The following is a 6,000-nucleotide window of genomic DNA, read 5'->3' as shown; positions in this document are numbered from 1 at the left end:
GGGAGTTGGTGTTGGTGTTGGTGGAGTCAGAATCAGTGAAAGACTTGGAACCAGGTAGATTCCACAGTGAGGAGAGAATTGCTGGAGTGTGAACAAGTAGTATTTGTACTTTGTGACTGACATTTGTACTTTTTTTCCATCTTGGCTTTCTTTCAAACAGGATATAGATCTAAGATTGCATTTCTTTGAACAAATAACCATGTTTCAACTTGATAGAAATTTAACATAAATTCCTGAAGAACTCATGATTCCATCAACATGGGGAACTCCCACCATGGAAACTCTTTCCACCAAGATTGTAAACCTGTCCATTGCTTAGCACATCATCCCTATGGAGTTGCCTGAGGCATATAGAGTATCATTAACTTTCCAAGGTCACATAGCTAAATAGTGTCAGAAGTGGGATTTGAAGCTGATTCTTTCTCTAGCACCCTATCCACCATTATACCTAGTCTTCACAGGCAATTAACAATGATGGAAGAAAAGAAAAAGTAGAGAGTTCTATGTGTTTTCTAAAACTTTAGTTGATAAGGCTGCCTTGCCAAATCTGAATGACAAGAGATTGTCCCCCAAACCTGGTTATGGAAATTCTGTTCTTATAATCCCTGGGAGTTTCTGTGCTATATAGAGTTCAAAAGATTTTTTCACATTCAACTGATGCATCAATACGGATTCTATGGTTCCCTGCAATGTCTTTCCTGAGAAATTCTAAGTTTTATCCTCATGTTGGCAGATAAAACATTGGGTGATTGGAGAGTGAAACCCATGTGACTTCATCCATCAAGGTCCGAGTGAAGGGAGATTAAGACATGGGACAAAAATACCTCTGTGGAATAATTAGAGTGGTCCTGCTAGAACATCTCAAACCAGGGGGATTGGGTTTCTAGGAAAACAGGTGGCTTGGCCTGTTGTTCAGCTGTGTTTGGGTGTCTTACCTTATTCTGGGTTAATCATATAGATGCCATCATTTTTATTTTGCCTTCTTTGGTTTGTTTTCATTTTCAGCAAAAAGTCATTGTGTGAATAATCAATAAACATTAAGTATCTAATCGGTGTCAGTAGTAGTCATATTGTACGATACACTGGAGATACAAACATAAAACATAAAATGGTTACTAATCTCAAATAGCTTATTCATACAGGGAAGACAAAAAGGATGCACACCCATATCCATACAAATACCTACAAACATATACACATATATACATTTATACTTATATACCCATACCCATAAACATATTCATAAGTACATATGTTTATAGTTTTAATGGAAACATTAAATATAACTAATAAATGTTAATTTAATAAAATTATATATATTCCATGTATATATTCAGATATATATACACAGAACAAATATAAAGTGAATAATACACAGCAACTAAAATATTTAGGGAAGAAGGGAGGGCACTTACACTTAAGAAGATCAAGAAAGACTTAATGTAGATGGTGGTACTTGAACTTCAGCATCAAGGAAGTGGGATTCTATAACATGGAGATAAGAAAGGAGTGAATTCCAGGCATGTTGCTGGTACAAAAGCATAGAGATGGAAGATAATATGCCTGGATGAATTGGGAGAAATAGGTGACAGGGATTTATTGGATTTATTATGTGTAGAGTTGATTACTGAAGAGACAAATCAAGATGAGACATAGTATATGCTTTAGAGGTATCGTTTAATTTTTATCATCTGAAGGAATTCTTATATATTATAGTTTCTTTTGTTGATTTTTCCTTTAATAAATACAATGAAACAATTTTTTATGTGATTCCTAGTTTTGTATATCTCCACTCAAAAGAAACAGTTATCTTTGACTCTTTAGACATGCACCTGAGGATTTAGAAGTCTATGCTTGCATTATCTCTATATCTAATAACTTTCTGCTCCTAAATAGCTCTAATTTCCATAGAGAGGGCAATTTCACCATCATGTGAAGCCTAACCCCCATCTCTGAATGTTGAGAAAACAATGATAATTTGTGGTTTCAATATTTAGTGATTTAATATCAAGTCATTTTACTTCTGGTACCATTATGAATTTGAGTCCCAGTTTTAGAAATCAAATTCTTATTTCATGTCTTGTGACTGTCTTCATTTTTTAATAACTACTCTCAAGATTGTTTTCCTGTACTTGGGGACCTACTTTAGTTCCCAATAAAATCAGCCAATCCCAAAAGTTTTTCAGAATTTGAGAACTGAAAAGACATCACACCAACAATTAAGTATGAAATATACAAAAGGAATCTCCATTATAATATATCTGACATGTGATCATAGAATCTTTGATTGAGGTCTTCCAAGGAAGGGAATCCCACTACTTCTAAAGGCCATTTCACTTTTAAACAGCTCAATTTTAGGAAGTTTCTGCACATATTAAATTTTAATTGGCACCTGATTTCTTACCTCTTTCATAATAGCCATCTGTGAGCTAACCAAGAACCATCTGCTGATATGCCACCTGTTCTGTGAGAGTAGCCACCTGTTTATCTATACTTCCTCATGGTTCTGTTAAGGTCTTTCCTGTCCAGTTAGTCCATCTAATCTCTGGATCTTGCCCATGCTAAATCAGACCCATTTTCTTATTGCTTTTACTCTGTTTCTAAAATCTTGTAAGTTAAGAAATGGAACTCAAAGGGTCTAGGTTTGATAGAGGGTCAATTCTATCATTCACACATTTCTCAGACCATTGTTCAGTTTGTTAGATATCTAAACTTGAAATTCTATCTCTTAAACCTCATTGTTCATTAAAACATTGCTGTGTTTTTAGGGAAAGCACTCTCTTAAAACTGCTGATTAACTGTAATTTTTCCACCATAGTTGATTGCACTATAGTAAGGGTTTGTTTTTCAGTCATTTTTCAATTGTATCCAGCTCCTTGTGATCCTATTTAGGCTATTCTTCACAAAAATACTGGGTGGTTTTCCATTTCCTTCTCCAGTTCATTTTAAGGATGAGGAACAGGGTTAAATAAATTCCCCAGGATCACACAGCTAATAAGTGACTGAGGCCAGATTTGAATTCCTGAAGAAGAGTCTTCCCGACTTCAGTCTAGGCACTCTATCCACTACACTACATGTCCATAGGAAAGAAACCAACCTGATATTTATGTTTCAAATTCTAGGCAGGTCATTTCCCCCCTCCAGGTTTTAATACCTGCCATTCTTAACTGCTCACAAGGATGTCTTATGTTAAGGATATTAGATTTAAAGCTGGAAGGAGCTACAAAAGTAATATAATCCATCCTTCTAACTCCCAAAGGAGTAAATAAGTCCAAAGAAATGAAATGATTTGCCAATAAAGGTCTGAACCAGGATTTGAATCCAGGGCTTCCTAATTCCAAGTCCAAGTCCACTATACAAATAAATTCATGAGCATTTATTAAACATTTTCTTTAAGCAAAGTTTCTGGATGCTGGGGATACAGAGACAAAAAACCAAACCAAAATAGTCTCTGTCTTCAGGGAGTTTACCTTCTGGAAAAGCCAGAACTGCCCATAATGGAAATACTCAGCATCTTACTCTCCCCCCCTAATCTTTCACTTTTCACACTTTTGGGGGGTCCTGTTCAGTGGGAGAAGTCCTGATATCTCTTTTAGTCTCCCTTTGTCTTGTTCTCATTAGAACTAGACTGAACTTGTTGAGTTTTTTCTTTAGCTGGTGACTGCCGCTAAGTGTGATTGGATAGACAGACCATGGTTAGGGAAAACAGAATTCTCCCTGGTCATGTCTCAACGTTGTGTCTTGACCCTCCTCCTTGACCTCTAGACAGTAAGTGTCTTGAGGGCACATCTTCTTTCCTTTTTGACCTTGTGTTCCCCAGAGTCTGGTACATGGTGCCAATGAATCCTTGTTATGTTAACCCTGCCCTCAACTTCCAATGCATAAGGAGTTAGAATAATCAAACAAGAGGAAGGATCTGGTGAGTACATTCTTTAGCTAGTAGAAGTGAAAGAGTTAATAGATCCTCTCTAGTCATGTGTATATGTTGTATTCCTTCCACCCCCAGAAGAATGTAAGCTTCTTTTTTTAAAAAAATTTTTATTTTCATTTTGTACAAATTTTTTTTACATTAATAAAATATTCTTGTTTACAAGTAAACAAAATACTCCTCCCGCCCCCATGAATATAGATAGACTTGCTTGGGTGAAAAAAGTAAAGGGGAGAGAAAAAAAATTAAAATTAAAAAAGTAATAGTAATAATTGTAGGTATGGCCGGGTGGCGCAATGGATGAAGCACCAGCCCTGGAGCCACGAGCACCCGAGTCCATATCCAGCCTCGTAAACCCAACAATCACCCAGCCATGTGACATGCAAGCCACCAGATCCCCACTGCCCTGCAAAAACTAAAAAAAGACCCAAAATAAAATAGTAATAATAGTAGGGGTGGCTGGGTGGCAGACAGAGCATTGGCCCTTGAGCCAGGAGCACCTGGGGCCAAATCCGGCCCCGGACACCCAAAGATCACCCTGCTATGTGGCCCCAGGCAGGCCCCCCAGCCCCACTTGCCCTGCACCCTCCCCCAAATAATAATAATAACAAAAAATGTGCTTCATTCTTTGTTCCAACACCAACAACTCTGTCACGGGTGGATCACATTCTTTATGATAAGTCCATCACAAAAGTTACTTCCATATTTTTCCAACGTTGCCATTGCTGATCGCAACTCCCTCCTTTCTTATTTCTCCATTACCATGTACTATATTTTCTCTCTCCTTTCACTCTGACTCTCCTGTAGGGTCGCTGAGTGGCGCAGCAGACAGATCCCTGGTCCTGGGGCCAAGAAGCCCTGAGCCCCCCTACCACCCCTTAGGCCCAGAATCCACCTGGCCCTCTGGTCCTGGGCAGGCCTTTCAATCCCAGTCCCTTGCAAGAAGTAAAAAAGAAAATGTGTTATATCTGACCACTCTCCCCCCATGGTCCATCCTCTCCTCCTTTATTCACATCCCCACCCCTTCCCCCTGCTCCCCCCTCCTTCTTAGTCCAAATGTCTATACCCTATTGAGTATATTTGCTGTTTCCTCTCCTAGCCATCTCTGATGAGAGCAAAGGTTCCCTCAATCCCCCTTGCCTCCCCACTTCCATATCACTGCAATAGCTCATTGTAATAAAAAAAAATCTTATTATGTGAAATATCTTGGACTATTCCCCCTCTCCTTTTTCTTTCTCCCATTCCATTTCCCTTTTTTTTCCTATTGGCTTCATTTTTACACCATATTTTATCTTCGAATTCAGCTTTCTCCTGTGCTTCAACTATAAAAGCTCCCTCTCCCTGCTCTATTAACTGAGAAGGTTCATATGAATATTATCAGTATCATTTTTCTATACATGTAGTTCATCCTCATTAAGTCCTTCATATTTTCCCCCTCTCCTCCCATCTCCATGCTTCACCTGAGTCCTGTATCTGAAGATCAAACCTTCTGTTCAGCTCTGGCCATTCCAAAAGGAACATTTGAAATTCCCCTGGTTCATTGAAAGTCCATCTTTTTCCCTGGAAGAGGACATTCAGCCTTGCTGGGTAGTTCATTCTTGGCTGCCTTCTAAGCTCTTTTGCCTTCTGGTATATTGTATTCCAAGCCCTACGAGCTTCCAATGTAGTTGCTGTTAAGTCCTGGTGTGATCCTGACTGCAGCTCCACAATATTTGAACTGTGTCCTTTTGGCTGCTTGTAATATTTTCTCTTTGACTTGGGAGTTCTGGAACTTGGCTATAATATTCCTAGGGGTTGGTTTTTTGCCATCTCTTTCTCTGGGGGATCAGTGGACTCTCTCCATTTCTATTTTGCCCTCTGCTTCTAGAATATCAGGGCAATTTTCCTGTAGTAATTCGTTGAAAATGATGTCAAGGCTCTTTTCCTGATCATGACTTTCAGGTATTCCAATAATTTTTAAATTATCTTTCCTAAGTCTTTTTTCCATATCAGTTGTTTTTTCAATGAGGTATTTCACATTTTCTTCTAATTTTTCACTTTTTTGGTTTTGAAGCATTGATTCCTGATTTCTG

The sequence above is a fragment of the Macrotis lagotis genome, chromosome 2 (genome assembly GCF_037893015.1).
Source record: "Macrotis lagotis isolate mMagLag1 chromosome 2, bilby.v1.9.chrom.fasta, whole genome shotgun sequence".
Taxonomy (NCBI): domain Eukaryota; kingdom Metazoa; phylum Chordata; class Mammalia; order Peramelemorphia; family Peramelidae; genus Macrotis; species Macrotis lagotis.
The sequence above is the reverse complement of the archived record's forward strand: the minus strand, read 5'-3'. Positions refer to the sequence as shown.